Here is a 15664-nt window from a genome sequence, read left to right on the forward strand (position 1 = left end):
TGAACTGTGGCTCACCACAGTGGTGAGTAGAGGACATAGAGACCTCCATGGCAGAAATGCGTGCTATACAGTGGTGCTCTGCAAACTATCTCTGCTGAAGAACTCACTTTTCCCCCTTACATCATAAACCATGGCAGTCTCCTGTATGTGACCATACAAAGGTCATACCACATACAGCTCCCCACTGAGTCTCAAAACACTCCAATTAGGTGGTACCCTGTTCAACAATGTGACTCTCCTAATCATTGCTATAAAAATGTTTTAAGACAATTTATATACTTATTTTGCTATAGACTGTGACTAATTGCTTATTGCCATGCTTAGAGTAGCACTGATCTTTATAGAAGAAGCTGGTTAATTTTTGAGACATATCATGATATGAAACTTCAGGCACAAAAACCATAGGTATAGAATGTGGCCTTGGACACCATCCCTGGGTTCTTGGATCTTAAAGTAGGAAATAATATTGATACAGATAAATCTGTATCATGTTCATAGGAGGTAAACTCAGAATATCAAAGCAGAAAATGAATATGTAAGAGATAGATGTTCTGTTCAGATTAAGAAGCTGTCCATATTGTGAGGAAAAAATAATTGAGGGCAATTTCTGGGTGCCAGCTTCCATCACGGGAAGAAGCTAGGAGAAGGAGCCAGCTGGAGGGTTCTAAAGCCAGCTCTGGAACTTGTTGATTCCAAGATTTTCATGTTTGTTCTAATCATCATATCTCATGACCAATGGTGGCCATGAAATGGACTCTTTGCATAAAAATTTGTAATCACTGAATTAAAAGCTGCAAGAGGCTTTAGTGATAATCTGTTCCTTACATGAAGTCAACCTAAATGCACACAGTTGAAGTAATTTATGCCAGGCACCACTGGTAGTAAGTGCTTGAGTAGGACCTTTGTCTTGCGCTACTGACTTCAAATATGAGATGTTTTCCTGTATCCTGTTCTCTCTCCATCTTGACTTTACATTCTCTTAATTATTTGAAAAAAAAAAAACAACAACACTTCTCTCCTTTGGCTTATACAGCGTACAGCCAGTTATGCAATTATTGTCTTCTTTAAATTCAACGATCCTGTTTCTTACCATGCAGGACTAAATTTGTACATTAAGAAGGATTAAAGTATTGAGTCATGTGTCATATGACCCTTTCTTTTAAAATTCTGATAAAGAAAAATTACTGATAAGTATAGAACACACATACTTTATATCTGGTCAGTTTAAACTTTCCATTTTATCATGCGCTTGCTTCTATCCTATGTTGTTCACTAGGTAATCAGGGACTAAGCTGACTAAAGTAAGGTTATGATAATGCATTGACTGGAATGCCAGTTTATACAACCCCTCTTAAATCTAGTGCTATGATTTCAGATGATGTATTTAGTCTCTTTAGCCCTCTGTTGCCTTGACTATAGGATGCAGATAATAACAGTTGCTACCATATAATCTCATTGTGAGCATTACATGTATACATTTATGAATTCACTTGGCACATACCTAATATGTAGTACATAAGCAATAAACATCACCCTTGTCATTATAAGTTTATACCATTATATTCAATAAAAAATATCAGAATCCATACAAAAGAATAGAGAGGTAAAATACCATGTAATGAATTAAGAAAGGAACAATGACTAGTTATATTGTTATGCTGTGAGAGAGTAAAACCCATTTTCATTCATTTCTCTTAAAGGACAATCAATATTTCATATGCTCTGCTTTCTGAAGAAACAGAGAAATTAGAAGAATATAATTAAATTTAAAAATACAGTTTAGAGTACCATTCTTGAGAACATTAGATGCTGCTGTGCAGTGGCTGTTCCTTACGTGGCTATAGTCTGATCAGCAGATTTGGGTCAGGAAGGCCTTGTTGCATCTGCAGGGACATTGTAGCTCTTAATGCTCTGCTCAGGAGCAGAAGTCAAGGGCTCACTCCTCAGTGCTAGAATAACAAACTGGATGAGGTCCACCTGCAGATGGAAATGAAGCCTGGGTAGACCTCAAAACTCAGTGTCTGTTTGGTTTATGGGTTAGCAAGTCAGCTTCCTTCTTTGATAGCATACAAGAGAAAGTCTTTTGAATTTAAGGAATCAAACCACTGCAGCTGCTATGAGGCAACAATTTGAAAACCTTTTGTAGTCTGTGTGCTGAAAGACAGCTCTGTACCTTTTCATACAAGCCTTTCACACTGCGTGACATTTTCAGTGCTTTCATTTTTTTTTTTATCCTTCTAGGACATGCCACAGTACAATTACAAGTATAGCAGTCCACCATCTGGCAAGATTCTTTCTCTCTGAAATGAAGCTGGGGCTGTGGAAGATGCTTTGTACTTTACATTTTTGCTTTTCTACATCTGTATCACTCTGTGTTATCTATTCTACTTGTTAATGAAATCTTAAAAAAGAACCTCAAAATTAATTTCTATGGCTCAAGACCTCAGTGCTTTATCCTAGATCTCAGCTTAATTCAGGACCTCTGAACCTAGTGTGTGTTTATGGCTCACATTCAACACGTTTTTCAGTCTGTGTATTGCCTCGACCTCTGTTTTATTACTGTTATCACCATCTGTTTGTTGGTTTAGGGTTCATTCCTTCTGGTTTTTTAATCGTTTTTGGTAATGTCACTGCTTAGATTCTCTTCTAAGATAAAGCAGTAAAAGAAAGAATTATGGGTATTGAAAATTCTCCAAATGAAATGTAAATATCTGAGTTTAATGGAGTCACCCATTTGGACATTTTTTTCTTTTGGGTCCTTATTATCATATCGAGGCATAATTTGTAGCATGTGTGTGTTGTAGGATTAAAAGATAAAGTATGTATGGATTAAGATAATTAATTAATGTAAAAGGTTTTTTTGACATGGAAGGGATTGATATAATTAGGGTCTTATTTGTGTATTCTGCCTGGGGACTTTTGCATGACATTTGGTACTCCGTATACAAAGTTGTTTCTCTTGCTGTGAAAACAATCTAAAATTATCTCATGTCAGTACATTTTTATTTCAAGCAGCAGACTTAAAGTATTATTTTATTAAAAAAATTCACCAAGCACATTTTCTACTAAGTGGGAATAAAAAACAAGATCAAGAGTTATAGCAAAAATACACTCGTCGAGCCTGTCTTTCTGTTTATTTCTGTAGGAAATAGTATTTAGAAGTACTCTTGAGAATGCTATTTGAAATTCTTGCTGAATGTCTGGGGGTTTGTCATAGATTCATAAGATATTTCTTTTTTTAAATAAGAGCAGCCATATAAATCTTCATGGAATAAAGATATCTCCACGATGAAAACGGAAGCTTTGGTAACGTATTTATGTACATTTTCCTGGGTAGTTATACAGCCAACTGCTTTTTTCTTCATGAATACATATACTTCATGTTAGGGTAAACGGAACACTATAAAAGAATTGTAAGTTCAATATAGTATGACAATATAATACATAATTTGATTCCATAAACATTCTGGATTATATACTGAGAGAAGGGCACTCTCTTGGTTCATGAGTTCTCGCAGGTAACACAGTGATGTGTAAGACACAGCCTCTTCTCTCAGGCTGCTTTTAATGTATTATAAAAATGAAGCAAATAGATAACTGCTATATGTCTGTGAGTGGTAAGTTACTGAGAATTTCAGAAGAAGGAGAAATCACATTATTTTGAGGGATAAAAAACTATAGAATAAATACGTGTTATTCGAGGTGGTCTAATTACTAACACATAGACTTAATTATTCCCAAGTAAATGAGACTCACGGAGATATAACAACTAATACAAGTTTTTATATACACTACTATTCCACATAAGATAGATGCCAGAGAGAAGTATCCATGTTGATTTTTATAGGACCACATTGATGTCATGAAGCTTTAATTTATATCAAAAGAGTCAAAAGTGGGTTGTCTGCAAAACATTTTTGGGATAACTGATATCCAACCCATCTTGCCGTTGGATGCCTATGTTTGTCCAATTTGACCAAATTACTGAATCCCAATGAAGCTGTCATCACCAAAACAGGCTTTACTACTGAAGACTGTATATACATTTATAAATCTCTCTTCTATAATTTTTATATGAAACCAAATAGAATTAATTAATGTGAAAAACTCTCTCTTCATTTTTGATGGTAACATTTTAATTGTTTCATCGTGAAGTAAAAATTTATAAAATAGCCATGTTGTTTTTATCATAAACAACAAATGTTGAAAGAGTGGGAAGTAATATAATAAAAATATCTTGTGACCTTCTCTAAAATTACCTTCTTAGCAATAGTCCACTAACCTTTCATTGCCCCATTACAAAAACCAGTAACCATGTTTTGCTATCTACAATTAAATTCAAATCAGTTAGAATTACAGACAATAAAAATTCATTTTCTCAGTTCTGCTAGCCACATTTCAAGTGCTCAAAAGCCACATATGGGTGGTGGCTTTCATATTAGAAAATTCATATATAGAATATTTCCATCATTGCACAAAGTTCTATTGGACAGCACTATACTTAAATTCCTTTGAGGGAAGAGCCATAATATTTTACTGCATAGGATGTTAAAAATGCTTTTGACTAATTAATTGAAAAAGCCCTAATCTAGAACTTTTGGTCTCTTGGGGATTCCTTTTGGGCTTTGAAAATCCCCATCTTTGGTTAAATGTAAATGTTAAACTATAATGGCGGTGGTGGTGGGGTGATGGTGATAATGATCAAAAGATGATGAGGATGAGGTTTATGGTGCTGATAATCAAGTAAGAATGTTTACCAAGAATGAGCCAATCTAGGGATTTGAATTTTTGTTTGTTATATAATGAGCATTTGTTGCCCACTCTTTGAACAGGGAATGGCTGCCTAGAACGTCGGCATGTCTGCGGTGAGGGGACAAGTACTCTTATTTACACTGAATCCTCTTCAATAATATTTGATGTCTTGTCAAAACTCCTATTAGGAATTTTCTATATTTGGGACTGAGCTCTATGAAATAGGCTTCAAATGTGTTGAAATGTGCCATCATGTAACATCAATACCTGGTTAGGATTATCATATGTTGTAACTATTTTAAATGGTGTAGGAAAGAGCTCTTGAGTGTTTTTTCTGAGCTTCCTAAAAGGTGAAATGGTTCAGAAGAATTTCTAAACTTCATATTCATGTTAAAATAATTCATCCATTTCTAGCTGCTGACTACTGGAAACAAATTTCACAGGAGACTGATGAATAAACCCGAATTTTCAAAAGGATTTTACTCTAGAAGACACATTTTCTCAGAAACTACCATGATACATTTACAACCTAGAATGTCTCTTTTTCAGTATAAGTTACACACAAGAAGCACATTTGTGTTTATCCAGCTGCTTGGTTAGCTTGCATTCAGAGTTGAAGCTTTTCAGACTCATTTAATCTGAAAAACTGACAGAGAATATCATAAATTATCCCCATTCTCACTGCAGAGCACACCTTTCCTGGTAAACAGAAAGACACTTTAAAATAATTAATCAAGTCTTTTATTAATGTTATTTAATACTAAGCCTAATCTCAGGATTATACTGTAAATTTCTTGGAAACGAAGACTGTGACCTTCCTTTCAACAGTTGATGTGGTGTCTGCTGTAGCAATGCTTTTGACTGTGTATATATGTTAGGGAAAGAGACTATTTCAGGAGATCAGGTTAAGGTAACTGAGGCAGTAGCCATAAAATAGACTTTCAGCCAAAAGAAAGACCATGACTTGAAGGGATAGTTGTAGTCTCAAATAAGAATTTCTCAATGTACCCTGCTTCAGGATGTAATAGAGAAAAGTGAAAGCGATGTATTTTTACCTAAGGACAGACTAGTCCCTAGAGGCAAATTTTATTATAACTTTGAAAGATCCACATCATTATCATACACTTACATGAGTGTTTTCTAGATGGCAGTGTAAGGACTCTATCCATCTTTTCTTTGCTGCCATCCAGAAGACAAACCTATCTATACAAGCAGTTATATGGAGATTATAATTATTTGTATTAGAATAACATGCATTTGTAAAATGAGGAATACATTTATTTTCTTTATCTAGAAGTTCCCAAGCTGAAAAATTAGAGCAAACAGAAAGACTATCAGTCAGAGTTCTTATCTGCAAGCAGCAGACATCAGCCAATTATGTATCTAATTTAAACATAAAAGTAAATTGCATTTAGGGCTATTATATAGCTAAGGGAAACTAGGAAAGCCAGCTAACCCAGCTGGAACGCTAGATGGGTGTGAACAGTGCAATTCATCCCCCAAATATCTAGCCAGATAAAGATACCACTATAACCATCTGTGGGAGAGTGGACACTACGGCTGCTGCAAGCCCTTATCAGAACTGGTTCTGTGCATTTCTTCTCACTTTGCATCATTAGCTTCCTGTTCAGAACAGGGAATGAGTGCTTGTGGTTGGCAAAGCCAAAGTCCTAGCTGAGCCTATCTGTGGAGCAACAGGAAAAGTGAGTATCTGGAATTTTCACTTTGGTGGTGAGAGTGACTCTGGCTCAAGAGGCAGGGGATTTCTCAAATGTTGAAAGGGGATTTTTAGATGAAGCAACCACAAATGATGAAAAAAACATATTATACAAAAAATCGAGTTACATCTTTTTATCACTGACATCAGATGCATCATTTTTATGACTCAGGAAAGCAAGGAAATTAAATTTAGCCAGATTATTAGACTTACTTCAGCCTACCTGAATGGCCAACTGACAGAATGTTCATATGAATGAATGCACCTAATTTAAAAATTGCAGGACACAATTCTCTCCCCATGTATGGTAACCAATTAAGGAATTGCATTCAGCTACTAATGAAGTTAAAACTACTAAGAAACATTTTCTTCTTTAAGTTTTAGGTTAGAAGATAGAAAGTTTAAGGTCAAAGAATTGAAGACCATCAGGACATCCAGTCCTTGAGCCAGTCCGAGGACAGGTGCTCATACTAGTACGACCTGCTCCCTCTGAGTGGGGGCTGAAGTTATATTAATATCTCCATTTACAAAATCGACTCTTTTGTTTTTCTGGATGACACTGTCTTGCTCAAAAGTAATCCTGATTTCAAGTCAAATGAAATAGAGTGCATTAAATATTAAATATAAATTTGTATTAAAACAGCTCTTGGGGTGGCAGTAGGCATAAACAAGTAAAAATGACAACAATCTTTTCAAGATAAAATTCACCTGCCTGAAAAGAATATATGTGAGAAATCTAAGTATAACAAGAATCCTTATTAGGCTTAATTCAGTAAGCTGCCAATGCAATCTGTCTTGCAGAGCCGTTCGTGTTTGCACTCTGCATATCATGTATTTCTAGAAAAAGAAAAATAGGATCAAAGAAGAAATGTGTAATATCCAGAAAGGAGCAGAGTCCTGCTTACATTTCTAACAATTTGACTTTCCCTCCTGAGGAGAGAGTAAGGAGAAAGCATTTTCTTCAGGCATTTAATTGTCACTAAAGATTGAATCCTGTTGTCTCAGAATACTGCAGATATCCAGCTTTCCCTTTCTCTACAGTTTAGCAGGATGTTGCAAACGTGTCCTTAAACTGAATAACTTGTCATTTATCCAGATCCCTATGTCATAGTCATTGGTGTTGCTGGAGTGAAAATTTGTACCTGCTGTTGAGTTAAGCTTTTGACAGCTTCTTCAATGTTTTAGCCACTGCAGTACTAAACAGCTTCCTTCTCTTTCCTCCCTCCCTCCCTTACATTCCGCAGTATGTATCAGCTTGAGCGATAACTAGCCCCCTCCTTTCTCAGCAGCACAAATCAATGACTAAATAAAAGTTCTCAATAGAAATAATAATGATAATTAATAATAATAATAATAATAATAAATGCCTTGCAAGTTTTGTGCAAGGAATTTTCCTAAAGCATCTATTTGCTTTCTTATGCTGAAAGGAATTGTTTCTATTTGTCCTCAGCAGAGGTTGGTAGCCAATTCAACCACTTTGTTGTTGTTGTTGTTGTTGTTGTTGTTGTTTAGTGGTTGAGCCTTGGCTTTGGTATAAATTGTAAGGACAATTATTTAACTTACCCACATTGTTTCTTTCTAAGGCAGTGTTTTGCTTATGTTTGATACCATTTCTATTGTGATCAATGCCAAATTCTGTGTTGTTTTATACTTATGCAACATGATCCAATTCAGATCACAACTGTAAATAGATATGTATACATACACACAAGTATATATGTATACACACACACACCACTTTCATCTTACAGACTTGGCACGTGAACTTGCTGCAACTCACTGCCTGAGGGTACATGATCTACAATATTCTAGAAGTGAGTGCATTCTCTTCCATTGCATGCTCATCTCACAAGCACTATCCTGGGATTACTACAATGGGTTTGGATTTATTTAAATTCAGGCTTCTTATAAAAACAAGCAAACAAATAAACAACAGAAGCAATGACTACAACATACATAGGGAGCCCATTATGGCAAGGCATATGTGTTCTATATCTTCGTGAGGGAGGTAGTACCACATAGTGGTTAATAGCATAAACTTCATAGTTGGACAAAGCTGGGTTTGGGTCTCACCACCACCGTTTCATAGTGTCTTGGCCTTGGAAATACCCCCTTTTCCTTGTCTGTAAAAGGGAGTAATATGCATACCTCTTTCATATGGCTGATATAAACTTTAAATAAGAGAATGTCTTTGAAAGCTGAGACATAATATAGACAAGGAAGTCAGAACACAGAAGAACCAATTTCTGTGAGTTATATAGGCCAGACATAAAACTGATAATAAAGTCTGTATGCACGTTAATTAGACCCACAGGTAGGGACCCAAGCAGTCAGGGAACATTTTTCTCCTCTTCTTCCCTTCCCTCTCCATTTGTTCTGACATAAGTGAGCCAGAGAAATTGGGGTTCAGGGCCTCTCAATTCTAGAGTAAAGTTTAGAAAGAAAAACACAATGAATGTATCATACTCTACACTGGATGGTATGGTTCCTTTCCTCTTAACATTTTACCTAAGAATGCCTGTAACCATGCAAATATTTCCTGGAGCTGGAGATAATAAAATTTACCTTTGAATAAACCCAATAATCCCCAATACAAGACAGTGACACTAGAATCTGTGAGCCCACAGCAAATACAGTTGGCTCAGGATAAATGATGCTGCATTATGAGATAAGAACAGGATAGCATGTAAAATAAATTAACAGAGAATGGGAAAAAAGAGCTCTTGGAAATTAGAAATATAAGCACTGGAAATAATTAACAGAAGAATTCTAGTTTAAGATGGTGGGTATTTTCCCAAAACATACAATGAAAAGGAAAGGGATGGACAATAGTATAGAAAAGTTTAGTAAATGAGATAAAAAATTTCAGGAATTCTTATACCTATTTGGAATTTCAGAAAAGAAAAACAAAGAAAAATAAATCTAATATTATCAAAGAAAGTATTTCTTAAATATTTCCAGAATTGGAAAACACAGATCTTCAGATTAAAAAGACCACCATGCAAGCAGAATAATGGATGAGGAAAAACTCTAGCTAAGGTGCACAATCATATATTTCAGGTTGCCAAACATAATACGAGTATAAAGGAGCAACAAACGTAAAGAAGAAAAGAGTCTCATGCAAACACATCAAATATAATTAAATAACTTAAGAGCCACAGTGGAAGCTAAAAGACAGAACAATCTAAGCCTTTCAATTTCTGAAGGAAAAATATATTTTAAGGGAATTATATAATCAATCAAACTAGGGAATTATATAGTCAATCAAACTATTAATAAGAAAAACAAAGACATTTTGGACATGTAAAATTCTTTAAATTTTTTAAATTTTATTTTTACTGTTGACACTATTATGAATATCCTCCCCCACCTTTTGCCCACCTCCACCCACCCTCCACCCTGAATTTTTTAACCTTCCTTTCAATATTTATCAAGAAGCTGAGAGGCTCTGCTCCATCCAAACAATGTAGTGAATTATGGAAAGAAGAAACATGAAATCTACTAAACAAGAGATTTAACAGACAAGAGAGGGGAGAGATGTTCCCTATGGGGCAGGACTAGAAAAGCTCCAGGGTGAAGGACTCCAGAAAAAAGAAAGAAAATAAAATTGCTACGTTATCTGGTGCATTTGAAAATAAGTGGATTAGAGTGATAGGGCTTTTACAGGTGTCTCTGAGAAATTTTTAAAATAGATATATAAAAAATAAGGAAATGATGCTACTAACCATTTCTAAGCTCTAAGAAAAGCAAAATTTGCACAAAGAATAAATACATGTGATAATGTTTTGGTCCAGCAGGGAACAATATTTAAATAGTCATATAATGTGTAAGCTAATTAATAATTTAACTAAGATATTGCTTGTGACAACAGAATATCCATCCACCATAATGGAAAATGAGTAGGAAATTTCTAAAATGTATAAGTCAATAATTAATATTTAATAACTTTTAAAGAAATATAACTTTAAATACTAAAAGAAACAACTAAAATGGGTGAGAGTGGTTGCTTCTGAGGAGCAAGTCAGATGAGTCAGAAGGGATGGCAAGAAGACTTTTGTCATAATGAGCTTTGCAATAGAAATTGATATTTTAAGCTTTCTGTTGCCTGTATTGTAGTAGCTGCTACTTACATCATTACTTTTATAGAATGAAACTAAAAGTAAAAAAATTGAGTAAGTTTGCTAATGTCATTCAGCTAGTAAGTGAAAGTACCATAATTTAAATCAAATCTACCTTACTCCAAAACTCCATATTCTCAACATTAATAGTGTCATCAACAATTCCATATATATTGCATACGTAACTCTTTTCCTGTTTTAATAAATAACACCGTGTGCATTGCTTTCTTTTTTATCTTTCTTTTTCCTTTATTTTGAAACTTTTAAACATATATAAAAGTAGAATACATCTCCTCATATCCAGCACCCAGTTTCAATGGTCCTCTCTCAATATTTTTTATTTTTAATTTTTAAAATTTTTTGTTATTTTATTGTTGTTCAATTACAGTTGTCTGCATTTTCTCCCCACCCCTCTACCCCACTCTAGTCAATCCCACCTTCCTCCCCAGCTTCCACTCTCCCCCTTGGTTTTGTCCATGTGTCCTTTATAGTAGTTCCTGAAAACCCTTCTCCCCACTATCCCCTCCCCCCTCCCCTCTGGCTATTGTTAGATTGTTCTTAAATTCAATGTCTCTGGCTATATTTTGTTTGCTTTTTTCTTTTGTTGATTATGATCCAGTTAAAGGTGAAATCATATGGTATTTGTCCCTCACCTTCTGGCTTATTTCACTTAGCATAATGCTGTCCAATTCCATCCATGCTGTCACAAAGGGTATAAGCTCCTTCTTTCTCTCTGCTGCATAGAATTCTCTTGTGTAAATGTACCACGGTTTTTTGATCCACTCATTTGCTGATGGGCACTCAGGTTGCTTCCAGTACTTGGTTATTGTAAATTGTGCTGCTATGAACATTGGGATACATAGGTTCTTTTGGATTGTTGTTTCAAGGCTCTTAGGGTATAATCTCAGCAGTGGGACTGCTGGGTCAAAGGGCAGTTCCACTTTTAGTTTTCTGAGGAAATTCCATACTGTTTTCCACAGTGACTGCACCAGTTGGCATTCCCACCAACAATGTACTAGAGTTCCCTTTTCTCCTCATCCTCTCCAACACTTGTTTATTGATTTGTTTATGTTGGCCACTCTGACTGGTGTGAGATGGTACCTCATTGTGATTTTAATTTGCATCTGTCTGATGGCTGGTGATGCTGAGCATCTTTTTATGTGTCTCTGGGCCCTCTGTATGTCTTCCTTGGAGAAGTGTCTGTTCAAGTCCTTTGCCCATTCTTTAATTGGGTTGTTTGTTTGTGTTCCTGGAGTGGAGTCGTGTGAGTGCTTTCAAACAAATAATTTGACCAATTGAGTTGGTCACTGTGCCTTTAATTATAGTTCATATCCAGTTGTGATTTCCTTCTATATTTGCTCCTGGTGGCTACAGAGTTTGAGCAACCTTCCCCTCCTCAGCCAACAGGAGTCCTCTGTAATGAGCACACTTTAATACCTATTTTAATTGAGCACAAGAACACAATGATGGAGTTTTTTAATGTGCTTTCATCCTGCTCTTCCTCCCCTCACACTAGGTCAAGGTACTTACGTGGTTCATGAGAGTTCTTGCTATGCATGAAATGTGGCTGGAGAGGATCATGACCTTTCAGTTGCCTGTTTTAGAAAGGGTTTGAACAGAAAATATCCAAGGTAATTCAGAATAATTGAGTTTAAAACTATGGAGCACTGATCTCCTAATCAAGATTCAGATTTCTGTAACGATTTTTCTCCTGTCTATCAAAACAATTCGATTCTCAGTAATGTACTTTCTCCAAGTAGCTTCTTTCTTTGGCCTTAAGTGTAGTGACAGATTCATTTAAGAGGGTTTTAATTATTACTGGCTCAGTAGGACAAACATCAGCAATACCCCAAACCAGAAAGGTCACATTAACATTACTTCCATAAAATATTTATCATAATTCTTGACTTTTTAATTGAATAAAAAATTGGTTGAATTTGCATATACTTAGAAAGGAATATTCACTATAAGAAATGTTCAGTTATGAATTGCAGAGACTTGAAATGACAGACACATTAAACAAGGTAGATTTTTTTTATCTCTTTTGTTATATTACAAACTGTTAAGGCAACACTGTTAAGCCTTCACAAAGCCCTACTGGGGTCTTCGATCTTGTGGCTCTGACATCCCAAGTCCTTATGTCCTAGATGTTCAACACCACTGTGTTAGTGTTGCAATTAGCAGGAAGAAAAAGGGCAGGCACACTCTCCCTTTGCAGCCAAGACCCAGAAATTGGCTACATTTGGCTCATATCTCATTAGACTCAGGGCCATACCAGAGCTATAAAGAGGGTTGGGAAATGTAGACCTTATTCTGCAGACTCCTGTGTTTAACTAAAATCCTTAATCACTATAGATGGGGGCAGGAAATTTATGACCTTGAGCTCAGGGAACGATATTTTACAATTTTTAATGGTTTAGGAAAGATTTTAATAATAAAACAAATAAATAATATTTAGTAGGGAGTATATCCTGGTTTAAATATATACTTGGGGAATTATAATGATTTATATGGGAATAAGTAGGAGACAGCTGAGGGCATAAGAAATAGCTTCTGATGAACAAAAGTGGCACTAGTGAGTACTATGATGGGCAGTTAGAGAATTTTCCCTGGCTGAACCAGGGAGGACAGATCAGAAGTAGAGGAAGGAAGAGTATGTTGTAATTGCTGTTGGATGTATAAATTGGCATAAACCCATTGGAGGGTACTTTGGCAGTGTCTCCTAAATTTATATAGTATATGAGAGGGGCCCAAATAAACCAGAATTACCTTCTGGAGGGCGGGCCCCTTGTAGTACAGGCTTTCTCTACTAGGTCAGTGTTCTAGGAACCCACCAGTATCAGTGTACCAGATGACATTGTTGTGAGAGACTGCATTCGGCTTCAGAGAATTTTTTTTTGAAGAGTCTTTCACTGTGTTTGCCCATTTCATGATGGGTGATTTACCAGTGCACTTTCCCACACAATGCTGAGTGTTCAATAGTTTTTGACCAAAAATGCCCTAACTCCAATTCCTCACCCTACCTTTTCATCCATCTCTCCCTGAGCAACTTAATCGACCAGTTCAAAAACTGTTTTGAGCAGTGGAAAAAATGTCTTGATAGGTGTAGTGTATCAAATGGAGAATTTAAAGGTGACTGAAGTTTATACATTTAAGAATAAATACACAATTTATTATAGATAAATTCCAGGGTCTTTTGGGGGTCCCTTCTCATATGTACCTTGACCAAAAATGTGGACATACTAACACATTTGAGAAATTACATATGTCAAAGGATATTAATTACATTTTTTGTAATTAGGAAAAATAGAAAACAACCTACATTTCTATTATAAGGAGACTGGCTAAATAAATTATTGATACATTTATATAAAGGAATAATAAGTATTTAAAAAAGGAACGAGGATGGTCATCATGAATTGACTTGTAGAGATTTCCAAATGAAACTTTGAAAAAACAAAACCAAAAGTAAACAAAATGAAAAACAGTTTGTATGCTGTCCATACTGTCTGTGTCAAAAGAATGGAGATACTGTACATACAATTGGTTTGTGATGTGTGACACACTGGACACTGGGAAAATGAGTAGATTGGTTCAGAACAGAGAGGGCTTTTCCCACAGGTTTCATGTTTTGAGATTTTGAATCTGTTGCTATATGAAAGATAATTTAGAGAAGAGTGGGGTTGTTTACTAAGAGAAGGTTGAAATGGTGTTTTTAAGTCATAAAGTATTAAAGAATATAATGCGAGGAAAACAGGTTTTCAATTCAAATGCTACTTCAGTTTGTGATAATTTTCAGCTAATGATTCTGTTTACTTTTACCATTGTGTATGGACACTGTGGAAAATTGAAACCCCCTCCTTCCTCCTCCACAGAAAAATTTGGTGAGAGCTTACTTGATAAATAAAAAGCATTTAAAACCAATAACATTTAAGACCAGGAAGTAGTAACTGATTTTTCATTAAAAACATCTAAAGACTAAAAAATAAATATTTTCAAGATAGGAAAGTATAGGTTTTCTTTTTATAAGAAATGATAGAAAACTATAATTTCTAGTTAAACTAGAAATTAAACTAGAAAAACTATAATTTCTAGTAAAACTATAAGAAATTCCAGGTTAAAAACATGACCCAACATTGAGCGATACAAATAAAAGGTCACTACATTAAGATATACATTTCAAAATGAAATTTTCTCTCTTAATCTATGAATACAAGATTAAAAATTAATATTTTGGGTTAAAGTTCATTGTGAGTCTTGGAATTGTTTTATTTTGTTTTTAATTTAAGTGAAATAGTTGGTCAATCCCTTTTTTCACATGAGGTATTTTTTTTAAGCTTCTCCTTTTTTTAAATTGCTTTATTGTTCAATTACAGTTGTTTGCATTTTCTCCCCACCTCTCCCCACCCCGACCAAACCTCCCTCCCTCCCTTGCTTCCACACTCCCCTTTGGTTTTGCCCATGTGTCCTTTATAGTAGTTCCTGTAATCCCCTCTCCCCACTGTCCCCTCCCCACTCCCCCCTGCCCATTGTTAGATAGTTCTTAACTTCAATGTCTTCTGGTTATATTTTGTTTGCTTTTTTCTTCTATCAATTATGTTCCAGTTAAAGGTGAAATCATATGGTGTTTGTCTCTCACCTTCTGGCTTATTTCACTTAGCATAATGCTCTCCAGTTCCATCCATGCTGTCACAAAGGGTATAAGCTCCTTCTTTCTCTCTGCTGCATAGAATTCCATTGTGTAAATATACCATAGTTTTTGGATCCACTCGTTTGCTGATGGGCACTTAGGTTGCTTCCAGTACTTGGTTATTGTAAATTGTGCTGCTATGAACATTGGGATACATAGGTTCTTTTGGATTGGTATTTCAAGGCTCTTAGGGTATAATCTCAGCAGTGGGATTGCTGGGTCAAAGGGCAGTTCCACTTTTAGTTTTCTGAGGAAATTCCATACTGTTTTCCACAGTGGCTGCACCAGTTGGCATGCCCACCAACAATGTACTAGGGTTCCCTTTTCTTCGCATCCTCTCCAACACTTGTTTGTTGATTTGTTTATGCTGGCCATTCTGACTGGTGT

The 15664-nt window shown here is 35.6% G+C and overlaps 1 protein-coding gene across 2 annotated transcripts in view; it reads left to right on the plus strand.

Moving 5' to 3' along the window:
* NALF1 (NALCN channel auxiliary factor 1) overlaps nucleotides 1-15664 on the plus strand; it is a 615306-nt gene that overhangs the window by 162251 nt on the left and 437391 nt on the right. The window lies entirely within an intron of this gene.

Source organism: Desmodus rotundus, chromosome 13, assembly GCF_022682495.2.
Source record: "Desmodus rotundus isolate HL8 chromosome 13, HLdesRot8A.1, whole genome shotgun sequence".
In the NCBI taxonomy this organism is placed as follows: domain Eukaryota; kingdom Metazoa; phylum Chordata; class Mammalia; order Chiroptera; family Phyllostomidae; genus Desmodus; species Desmodus rotundus.